The following is a 12662-nucleotide window of genomic DNA, read 5'->3' on the forward strand; positions in this document are numbered from 1 at the left end:
AATAGCGAAGCACAAGCGATCGTCATCTTGGCTAGGCTGTCTGCTTCGTAGGCTAGCACAGTCTACAAAGTTCCGTCCCTTTACCTAAGGCTAGGAACCTAAACCTGGCACACATACTGGTTACTCAACCGCTCATTGCTATATGATTGATTCAAACCCGGGGCCTCCTGATTAGTAGGCAACCACAGTTAGCAAAGTTACGTCCCTTTACCTAAGGCTAGAAACCTAAACCTGGCACACATACTGGTTACTCAACCATTCTTTGCTATGTGACTGACGCGTGCTCATGTATTATGCAAACGGAATCGCATTGTGCCGAAAATATTTGCGAAAATTGGCACGAAGAAATTGTGTTAGTGTGAGTCAAAGTATGTGTAGGTCCCAACTTAACATTTTGAATTTCACGCCATGTGCTGCTGACAAAGTTCGTTCGTTTGAGTTTTTTTTTGTTTATTATAAGAGTTACGAGCGATAAAAAATTTCCGTACAAATTAAATGCTCCTAACTCTTACAAATTATGTAATTAAAAATTGTAAAAAAAAGCGGCGTAGTGCGAGTCGGACTCGCCCATGAAGGGTTCCGTATTTAGGCGATTTATGACGTATAAAAAAAAAACTACTTACTAGATCTCGTTCAAACCAATTTTCGGTGGAAGTTTACATGGTAATGTACATCATATATTTTTTTTAGTTTTATCATTCTCTTATTTTAGAAGTTACAGGGGGGGGGGGGGGGGACACACATTTTACCACTTTGGAAGTATCTCTCGCGCAAACTATTCAGTTTAGAAAAAAATGATATTAGAAACCTCAATATCATTTTTGAAGACCTATCCATAGATACCCCACACGTATGAGTTTGATGAAAAAAAAATTTTTGAGTTTCAGTTCGAAGTATGGGGAACCCCAAAAATTTATTGTTTTTTTTCTATTTTTGTGTGAAAATCTTAATGCGGTTCACAGAATACATCTACTTACCAAGTTTCAACAGTATAGTTCTTATAGTTTCGGAGAAAAGTGGCTGTGACATACGGACGGACAGACAGACGGACAGACGGACAGACAGACAGACATGACGAATCTATAAGGGTTCCGTTTTTTGCCATTTGGCTACGGAACCCTAAAAATAATCAAAATTGTGGTTAAATATTTTCAACAATGTTAATATTCATAGAGGAAAATGGGGACCATGTTTCTATGGAAAGGCGGTTTCGGGGCAGTCGTCCACATTCGTCATAAAACCAATAAAAAAAAAGCATTGCCCTCGATCCATCAGTTAATTTAATATCAAAGCGGCATTTAAAATAGTACAACAGCGAGATGATTCACTGCCGCAAGGAATTCCTTTGTGCTCGGACTTTCTCTCGGTCAAGGACTCGTAGGAGTGATGGTGTGATAAGCATGTAAGGTCACTGCGGGCAAGACCGTCTACAGGACAAGTCCGTCAACACGTTATAACTTTTGAATTTGAAGGCGTATGCCGCTTTGGAGTCTAGTCGATTAATCAGTTTTGCGCGTTAGTTCCCTCACTCTAAAACAGATGGCGCTGTGACAACCAATTTCAGAGCAATCCGCCTAAATAAGTCACTTCGTGTTTTGAACTCGAAGTCATAGTTTGACAGCCGTTCGAAAAAAAATTATTAAAAATAGTTTTTGAAAAGATTGTGCAGCAGAAAGTACCTAAAGTCTATTTTTTTATTCCGTAGACTGAAATGACAGTTAATTGTATGAACATGAAATGTCATTTCATACTATTAACTGTCATTTCAGTCTACCGAATAAAAAAATAGACTTTACGTAAGTAGCATAAGAAACAGTTATCTTTATTCTGTGTTTAAAATATCATAATTTGGCTTAGTTTTGTAATTATACGTTCCACCATTTATCACATTAAAATTTGACTAAGTTTCAAAGTCCGTCTATTATTTACAAGGCAAGTCCGTCATATGCCGACTTTCGTTAAATCAGAGATTACCAACTGTTTTTGCGATTTTAATATTATAACGATTTGATAAGGTATCGACAAATCCTCCTGACATTACGCATGATGTTAGTTTCCTAAATTTTCATCTCAGTAAATTAAAAGAAACGAATAAAGTACATTTAAAAATTTCTATTGGTCTTATATTTCGGAAATCCAAAAAAATTATTACGTGTAATTATTAGCCATAAAAGGTTTACCACCCCATTTTCGTAGTATATGCCTTTATATTAGAAAAATGGCGTTTATTTCGAATCAGAACCCTATATTAACAAGTTGAAAGTACACTTTTCATTGTCTTGATTCATTCTTTTTAGGAATTCGACTACGAACATATACGCACCCATAGATTGGCTGATATCATTACTAGACGGACCTCCCTTAAACTACAAGGGAAGTCCGTCTACTCGCCGATTTTTAAAAAATACTAATGTTTTTGCTTAATTTATGATTAAAACGATCTGTCACTATGGCTAAACTATTAATTATTAAATTCTACATCGTATGCGATTACAAACGGTAACGTAGGTGAATAATTAACGCAACTAGATCACTCCAAAGTAGAAAAAAAATAAAGTATGCCGGTCTTGCCCGCAGTGACCTTACACCAATGATTGACTTTTAGTGGACCTTATGCCTTTGCAATAAGGTCCAAATAGGAGGTATTAACCATACTTTTACCTTCCTTCTTATTTAGAGTTGGACAACAGGCGCCAGGCTGTACAAATTGACAGTTCATCAGGCCTTGAAACATTGGCAACATTGTACATGGTTACAGCCTGGAAAAAAAGAGTAGAAATTAAAAAGTAGCACTGTAGTGTCGTCCCGTTTTTCTTAGATTGATTTGAAAGGGACGACACTACAGTATTGCCAATTTTTTATTTCTATTTCATTATGTCAGGCTATAAGTTAAGGCGAAGGACCCACGCGGTTTGGCACTGCCGCACCGCGCGGTACGGCGGCGCCTCTATTGTTTTTTTTTATCACGGAGTAGGTAATCTGAACAGGACACACGACGCACACTGCTACTTAAGAGTTAAGAGGGTTCTTCGCCTTAATTGTTAAGGCGTCTACCGCGAATGCACAAGACACTGGTTCGATCCCCTTGGTTCTAGACTTTGGTCACTTTTTCTTTCGTATGTGTACATTTCAGTTTATATTTTAAGGTTTACGAAGTTCAGCTAACAACTTGATAGTGTAGGTACATTCGACAGTGATTATGTTCTGCGTCGGTAAATAGGTTAGGTACAGTTGGTTTTTCTTGAAGCGCGAAACTTTAGCAAGGTACAGTCGCCATCACATATATCAGAGCGACTAAGGCGCTCACAAATATCTGAACACGCTATTGTCAGGGCGAGAGTACGTGTTCAGATATTGTGAACACCTTAGCCGCTCCGATATATCTGATGGCGACTGTACCAAAATTTGCAATGAAAGTTTTGCGCCTGAATTAATTATACTTCCACTGGCTGTAGTACTTATTAATAGAAGCTTACATAATTACAATACATATTCAATCATACGAATATATTGCTTTTAAAGCTGTTATGTAGGCAATAATATACAGAAGTACCTGCTAATATGGTGTTTGAGTTTGAATTATCTGCTACTTACACGTTTGCCAGTAAAGTGTGCATTTCAGGAGCTTTCGCTCGCTTAGCATTTATTAGACGCAGACGGGTGCTAAGTCGAAATATTGGAAAATGGAAACTGAAGACGCTTTTGTCTTTATTATTGGAAAAGCTTAGTTTGTGCGCTAAAGCGAAAGTACGTAATGAAGAGCACTAAAATGAGTTGGTAAATAGGTAATAGACTCTGACCACGCAATGGGACTGCTCTCGAGAGAGTCAATAGGTTTAAATACCTAGGGCATATTGTTACCGAGAACTTAAAGGACGATGAGGATATGGAGAGAGAACGGAGAGCGTTTTATTTTTATTTTTTTTATTTTATTTATAAGGCACACTTTACAGACGACATTCAATACACGATTACAATAAAAGTGGTAGGCTTTGTATAGAAATGCCACCCAAAATAAGCGAGCACAGCAAGAACAATAAATAATAACGAGCAAAAACTATCCTAAAATTATAAAAAAAACACTACTACTTAACTACTACTGTTATTCTTTTTGAGAAATAAAAATATCTTTAAACCGACTTAATTATTAAATTACATAAATGATCTTAACATGTTAAATTGCTTACTATTGTTGTTGTGTAGTATGGTGGCCAAGAACCTTAACGACTTGCCTCTTGAAAACCGCTAGCCGTGAGTTGAAAATGTCGATGTCTCTATGTTGTGATGCTAAATCATTGTACTGACGACACATTCTAACAAGCGTTGTGTGTAAGGGCGAACATTCTGACCCGAAGGTTTGCTAGAAGTTCAAAAGCGGTTAAGATAACTCTGTTTAAGGCAGCCTTTTACACAGGCAGCCTTTTGGTCAGCTATACCCAAAAATACTATAATGATTTGCGAGTGGTGTACAACAACGCCTTCAGAGTGCTGGTTGGGCTGCCTAGGTTCTGCAGCGCTTCCGCCATGTTTGCGGAGGCACGAACCGACGGCTTTGCGGCAATCATACGCAAGAAAGCGGCCTCATTACTGCGTAGAACCAGGGATATGTTTAATTAAATTAATTAAGTCTAATATAACTTTTAAGTATTAATATAGTTTTTAAGTCTTATTTTATAATATGTATTACTAACACAATGGAATCACTGTTATCTTTTGAAATAAAGAATTGAATTGAATTGAATATGTCTTCAACCAAGGAGTTGGATATACCTATGTACCTATTCCCACTGCCAAGTCAGTGCGAACTTAGGGTGATAAAACCTATTATTAATACAAAGAATGCAAAACAACATACTGCGGTCTGAAGTGTCTGAAGATTCTGAAGATAGCTACAGTCAGCTGCAGAGAAAAGGTACCCCTTGCATATAAGTTTATATGCAATAGCAGATAATATTATTGTTGACTGTACGATAGCGTATACGTTACAATAAAATAGCAAAATGCAGCGCGCGCGCGCACGCCTCATGCATCATGCATCTAAGCTACTAGGCGTTGCAGTGATAATTTGGGGCATTATCTATGAAAAGGGACCTTATTGTCGATGGCGCTTACGCTGCTCAGCGTCGCGCGGCATTGTATTTATATCGGAGCATCGTTAATAATGGCGTAAGCGCCATCGAAAATAAGGTCCCTTTTCATAGATAACGTCTTCTTCTTCTTCTTCTTCTTGTTAGGGGCTATTTAAGGCTCCAAAGCCTATGTATCACTGCGACCATCGCTGATCTATTGTGATCGCCACCTACTACAACTCTCGATCCAAACCTGCAACTTCAAACAGCTGCAGGATCTTTTTGAACTCGAGAGACTTTACCTCCTCCGGGCGCAATATGTGCCCGCCCAGGATTAAGTCACGAGTACGCATTAGGCAAGGGCACTCTGTGAGGATGTGCAAGGGCGTCTCCTCTGCCTCCATACAGAGTCTGCACCGCCCTATGTCACGTTTCCCCATGGTGTGCATGTGCTTATTTAGGCAACAGTGCCCAGTAAGCACCCTTACCAAGTTGCGCAGTTGGTTCCTAGACAGCGCTAAGGCGTTCGAGGACGCCTTTTTGCTGAAGGCCTTGATAAGCGCTTTGGAATGGTTCAAACCTGTTGTTTCCCTCCAGAGTTGAATTGTTGTGTATTGACAGTAGGTCTTTAGGGTGAGCCGCGTTAGGCTTTTGGGGATACCACAAAACGGCTCAGGACTGTAGTTTATCCCTTTAGCCCCTGCTCGCGCGAGCTCGTCGGCCTTTTCATTTCCTACGATACCCGCATGCCCTGGGACCCAACGTAGAACAACTTTGTTCCTGGCTCCAAGGTTGTTCAATAGTTGCCTGCAGTTCTCAACCAGCCTCGATGTGGTGACATCAGAGGTTAGGGCTAAGAGTGCCGCCTGGCTATCCGAATGGATATAGATTGTGTGATTACCGTAGTTGCTTTGCAGATTGATTGACGCACATTCTAGGATGGCGTATACCTCCGCCTGGAATATAGAGCAAAAGCGTCCTAGGTTTAAGCTGATGCTTTTCCTAGGCGCTTCACCGTATACTCCGCAGCCTACTTCAGATCCGGATTTGGAGCCATCAGTGTACCACCTTAGGCTTCCTTCTTTCCACTTAATTTGACTGTTTGACCAGTCCTCCCTTTTGGGGAGTTCCACTGAGTAATGTTTGAGTGGACAAAATTTGGGTGCCATAGTGTCGGATGGCATCCCAAGAACAGGGATATCATACACTGATTCCTTAAACAGTCTCAGAGTTTTCGATAACCAATTACCTCTCCTCGCGCCCGCTATTCTAAGCGTACTAGATTTCGCCTCCAACTCCAGATGCAGGTGAAGGGGCGGTAGATTTAGTATGGCCTCTAGGGCTGCCGTCGGGGAGGATGACATGGCTCCAGTGACGATGACACAGGCAGTTCTTTGCAGGCTGCCAAGCTTCGTCACTGTTACCTTCTGCGTCGTTTTCCTGTACCATGCTACAGAGGCGTAAGTAATAGATAACGTCACATTTTATTACAAAATTATGATGAGGTAGGTAAATCACGCGCACTAACACTAACTTTCTATAAAAAAATATTTTAATACACACTTACTTAATTTTATTGAGTTTCATTCAACATTAAATAAGATTTCAAAGTAGTTTAGCACCCCTCTGTAATTTAGATAAATTGTATTATCATAGTTACTTAGTACGGCCGCGGTAGGCCTAAGGTAATAACATATACTAACCTATGGGCCTAAGAAGCGCTGGCTGGACGTCGTGATAACGGACATGGAAGAGAACAATCTCACACCTGACGATGCCTAAGACCGGGCAAAGTGGAGAAGACTGAGCAGGAAAGCGGACCCTAGCGCTAGGCCGGGAAAACGCTAGCACAGAATAAGTAATAGTATTATCATACAGAACGGACACGCACCGCCCCGCCCCGATTCGGATTACCTCGCCCGCGACAGGCCGCGACATGAATGTGTGCGTAAGTCGCTCTACTGAGATTCCGTCAGGATTCCGTCAGAAACACAATGACGCGTGTACAGACGTGCCGCGCACACGTAAACGCAAATCATGTTTGATGTATGGCGTGTCCGCCCTGTGACGCTAGGTTGAAGAAGAAGAGAGTTACATAGTACAGTAATAAATAGATCTGGCGACAAATTAAGGGGGTAATCTTCTGGCTATAGTTTAAATTTTTCCCATACAAACGTTTTTTAAACCTTATCTAGAGTGGATGAATGAAAGCAGTAGCATGGAATGCATTAGTAAACTGAATAATTGATCACATTCGAACACCCACTTCTATATGAAATTTGTCTCGACTAACCACATGGCTAATGCATATAGGAGTGTTGTATAACAAAAACATTTTTAAAATACTTCAACAGTATGTAAATAAACAAACATGGCTCGAGACCTAGAAATAAACAGTTACGTTCGAGCTCAAATAAAACCAAAAAGAAGATAACTGCATTCACTGGACGTAAACAAAGTCATTGACCCCAGTGTTCCGAGCATTATCGCAATTGGTTCGGTAATTTTAAAGCAATGTCAAGGTTTCTGTTGAAATTGTTAGGATAATAGTTACGTGTAATGATAGAAGTGACGTAAGTTTGTAGTACGAGTACGTAGGTACTACAAACGTGAAACTTTAAGTTGCGGAAAGTTTAAAAAAAGTTGGAAAAGTTCTCGTTAATTACAGTAATAAATCACATGAAACAAAAGAAAGGGGAAAGAGGGAAGATATTTCCAATTTTTTCCCACGTGGAGATTACTTTTACTGGATACGGTCAAGGCATTTAATTTCAATACCATTTCGTACTTTGTCACAGTTACAATAGTATGAGGTCCCTAGCGACTTCCATATTGATTGTCACTGTGACAAGGTACGCAATGGTACGGAAATTAAATATATATTGTACATCGTAGCGGCCAAGGTATTCACAAATATCTGAAAAAAAAACCTGAGTTACTTATTAAAATGTCGAGATATTTTTGATCATCTTGGCCGTTCCGCTATATCTGATGGCAACTCTCCCTAATTAGACATACTTTTATTTCAAATACTTAGACATCCACACATGTAACACATTATAATCTTGTATAAGATCTTAACGAGCACATTTGAATTTGTAGACCGATATCAAATTTATATATAAATGTATAGAAACCGCACGTTTCCCTTTGATTACGTAATAATACAAGTTTATGTGATTTTGATTATAATTCTGTTAACTACATAATTAACGTAATACTGCAGTGAAAGCAGTTATGTATAATTTGAGGTTAGAATTGGATAACGAGGTGTTCAATTTCATCAGCCGAAAGCTTTTCAAATAATTAAGTACAGTCAGTGACGGAATATACATATATTAGCCACCTAAGTCTCGATGTCATTTTAATAGGACAAAATAAATCGAATTTTGAACTAGGTATAGGTAAGTCTGCATACATTTAGTAGGAAATTAAAACATGAATAAGTTTTTGGCAAATCTTCATTTTTAGTACAAGCTTTGATCGCTGACTGTACTTTTCTTACGACAGACAACTAATACTCATCGAGACAATTCTAAAAACCCCTAACACAATTAGGTTGCGTTGTTTCATCACAGAGTTGCTATGGCCACCTCCTGTCTCCATCATCAGATCCGCTCGATGGTACCATAACATTGCATTGTCACCCGACTTACATGTGTATGCAAATTTTCAGCTTCATTGGAAGTCGGGAAGTGAGTCAAATTTAACTTGCAAGATTTGACCCCTACAAACATACATACATAGGTACATTGCAAGTTGAATAAAAGCTTGTAAAAAGTGATCAATACGTGGTCTGAGTAAAATATGAAGAGAAGATAAGATGCATAGTAAAATACTTACCTGTAAATGTATACCAAAATAACGTGAAAAAATCTGTAGGTACTTTATTATGATGATTTTTAGGGTTCCGTAGCCAAATGGCAAAAAAACGGAACCCTTATGGATTCGTCATGTCTGTCTGTCTGTCCGCCTGTCCGTCCGTATGTCACAGCCACTTTTTTCCGAAACTATAAGAACTATACTGTTGAAACTTGGTAAGTAGATGTATTCTGTGGACCGCGTTAAGATTTTCACCCAAAAATAGAAAAAAAAAATTTCGGGGTTCCCCATACTTAGAACTGAAACTCAAATTTTTTTTTTCGTGTGGGATATCTATGGATAGGTCTTCAAAAATGATATTGAGGTTTATAATATCATTTTTTTCTAAACTGAATAGTTTGCGCGAGAGACACTTCCAAAGTGGTAAAATGTGTCCCCCCCCCCCCTGTAACTTCTAAAATGAGAGAATGATAAAACTAAACAAAATATATGAAGTACATTACCATGCAAACTTCCACCAAAAATTAGTTTGAATGAGATCTAGTAAGTAGTTTTTAGGGTTCCGTACCCAAAGGGTAAAAACGGGACCCTATTACTAAGACTCCGCTGTCCTTCCGTCCGTCTGTCACCAGGCTGTAACTCACGAACCGTGATAGCTAGACAGTTGAAATTTTCACAGATGATGTATTTCTGTTGCCGCTATAACAACAAATACTAAAAACAGAATAAAATAAAGATTTAAGTGGGGCTCCCATACAACAAACTTTTCATAACTAAAATATTTACAGTACACATGGTACATATAATGCTACTTTCATGCACTAGTGCGGGAATAAGCACTTTCCGTGCCTATGTTGAAAGAACCATATGTACTTACTGTAAATCTTTGTACGGTACACGTGCGAATAGGTAATAAATTTCATACTTTCCGCACTTGTATCGTAAATAACCATTCCTTTAATCTTCCTAACTGAATTAGACGGAGCGCGAACTCGCATGCGATTTTAGTTACATTGCGGACCATTGAGGTTACAACAATTCAGCCGACCGATCGAATGACGTAATGTAGTGAAACTCGCATGCGAGTTCTCGCACCGTCTAAATGAGCCCTAAATCAGTGGGCCCTTATTTGTAAAAACACGATGATAAATTCGATAATAATCACATAGTTACACCATTAAAGTATCCATTGTTCCACAGAAAAGAAAGGAGCTTAAGTACAAGTAAAACAATAGAAAAGGAAATTTTTCTTACTGGTGTTTTATAATGAAATAACCTCATAAAAGTATAGTATTTACACTATTTACAAAGTAAGCAAGTCATTGTTGTCTACTTATGAAAGTAAGAGTGTGTTATGATGAAGCGTATCTAATATTTTACATTAAAACACATTCATTTATAAATAAAATACTGCGGCATTTATTGTTCATAAGAGTTTAACAAATGTTTGAGTATCAAATTCAGAGGTGGAAAATATAAGTAGTAAAATTATTGTACTAAGAGTTTTCATTTTAATGACATTTCGCAAAATACGATATTTATATTCCTACAATTCTTTATATTGTATTTAAATCAAGAAAATGTTTATTTTAATTGCCTATATTTAATCAGTTTAAATGAAGTAATAATTAAAGACTATAGTATTAGACTTTCTGTTAGTCCTAGTCTAAATATAACTTCATTTTAACAGAGAATTATTTCCGCAAAAATTCTACAACCTCAATTTTTGCATATCTCACTTAGCTTTTATGTCCTTGCTCAATAAGAAAGTAGCAGTAAAGATCTTGATTAAATTCATGAAACTCATTCACTAACGTCCAGTATGAAATCCTGACCGGTCTATGAGTAAACAAAGCCTTAATGGGAAACAACTTTTCTAATTGAAGCCGGACTCCACTTTAGTATCAGAAAGCTGCACTGGCGCGGATGCGCTCGCAGGTGCACTCCGTACGGCACATTTTGAGTTGCACCTGATGCACTTTGGTTTGTGAATGCACCAATTATGATCTTCTTCTTCCTCGATTCCTAGTCTGAGGGTTGCGACCACGTGAGGTCGTTATTTCGTGCACCAAGGCTTTCCATTCTGCACGATTTTCCGCCTTCCTGATAATAGGCCCCTGTGTAGATCCCTGGCAGGCCTTCTTTACAGTGTCCACCCAGCGGCAACAATTATGATAGATACTTTTAAATTCTTATTTTAGAATTAAAAAAAACTGGTGAGTGTGTGTTTACGTAAGTCAAACGAATGCTGATCCCATAGTAACCAACCGAATGTTCCCATTTATCTCCAAAAAGGATACAGAAGCCATTCTTTTTTTAGGTACTTTTAAGTAAATGCGGGTTTTAGAATTGAGAGTTCTTGAATAAGACTTATGAATAGTCAATAGATCACTAGAATAAAAATAAATTGAGATAAATAAAAATAATAATCCTAACCTAACATGTTATTTGCCACGATGGTGGCAAATGAGTGTACACCTAGCCTGATGGTGAGTGGTTAGGCGTTTATCGGTACTGAATGACTCAATGTGTCACAAACATGTTGTCAATCCCTTATAGGTAAGATAGATCTTTTATAAATGATATATTTTGCTCGCGACTTCGTTTGCGTAGAATCAGTAACATCAGCTAGAGTAAGTATAGCGCCTGGATAAAGTGTAACAGCAATCATTAAATTTGAGCATTGCTTACATCAATTAACAGGAAATTCGTTAATTTTCTCATTTCCACCCCCCTTTTCACCCTGTTTAGGGATGACTTCCAACATAAAAACTATCCTATGTCCTTCCCCGGGACTCTATCTCTATGCCAAATTTAAACTAAATCCGTTCAGCGGTTTAAGCGTGAAGAGGTAACAGACAGACAGAAAGACAGACACACTTTCGCATTTATAATTTAGTATTGATGGATGCCTAATAGTGCATTTTCGGGAGCTCTTGTAAACCTTAATCACCATCAAGAATATAGAACTACAAACCTACGAAGTAGTTCGTTAGTTACATATACCTAGTTATGTGTGCAATGCGAATGCTTCCCTAATTGGGCTGCTCTCTGCTTCGATTTCATTTAAATAGGTACTTTTACTTTTTTTATATTTAAATACCAAGTAAGACATGTAACATTAGAAACTTTAACTGGATTTCCACCATTCAATCATACTATTTAGATGCACAAACACGCCAAAGAAGCGTATGAGCGACTTCAAACAACCCATCAAAGCTTAGTCAGTATAATAATGCCATTCCAATGGCCACGCGTGATATAAATACCAAAAATGTTAAGTAAACCAGTACTTCGACAGCAGCTCAGCAATTATAAATTAGATTATTTTGTAGTATTTTTGTGTAAAAAGTGTTTTTGTGTATTTATTGGTAAAAGTAAGTTACATTTATGTGCCAAATTAATACAATATGAAAGGGAAATAATATGTTGTTTTTTCGAAGTTGCGAGTGGCAAAAGCTTTAGGAGTGGTACAAGAACGGTCCCAAAGGGAAGATTCCTCATCCCACACAATGTGGCGCGTCCACTGATCCGGGATCACACACACACATGAACACGAAATGTTAATGAACCCCGAAAAACGTGCATCCACGCAACGCCGTATCAGTGTGATATCATTTTCATAGCACCTTAATCGTCGACTTTTAGGTCCAGTTTTCTCGGGCGCACGTAACACCCGTGGTGGGGGTGACATGCTTAAAACAGACCGTTTTATACTGCGTGGGCACACTTGGTGTTTAACTTTCATTAGGGGTTGTTTGAGCTGACGAC

Source organism: Cydia amplana, chromosome 20, assembly GCF_948474715.1.
Source record: "Cydia amplana chromosome 20, ilCydAmpl1.1, whole genome shotgun sequence".
NCBI classification, from domain to species: domain Eukaryota; kingdom Metazoa; phylum Arthropoda; class Insecta; order Lepidoptera; family Tortricidae; genus Cydia; species Cydia amplana.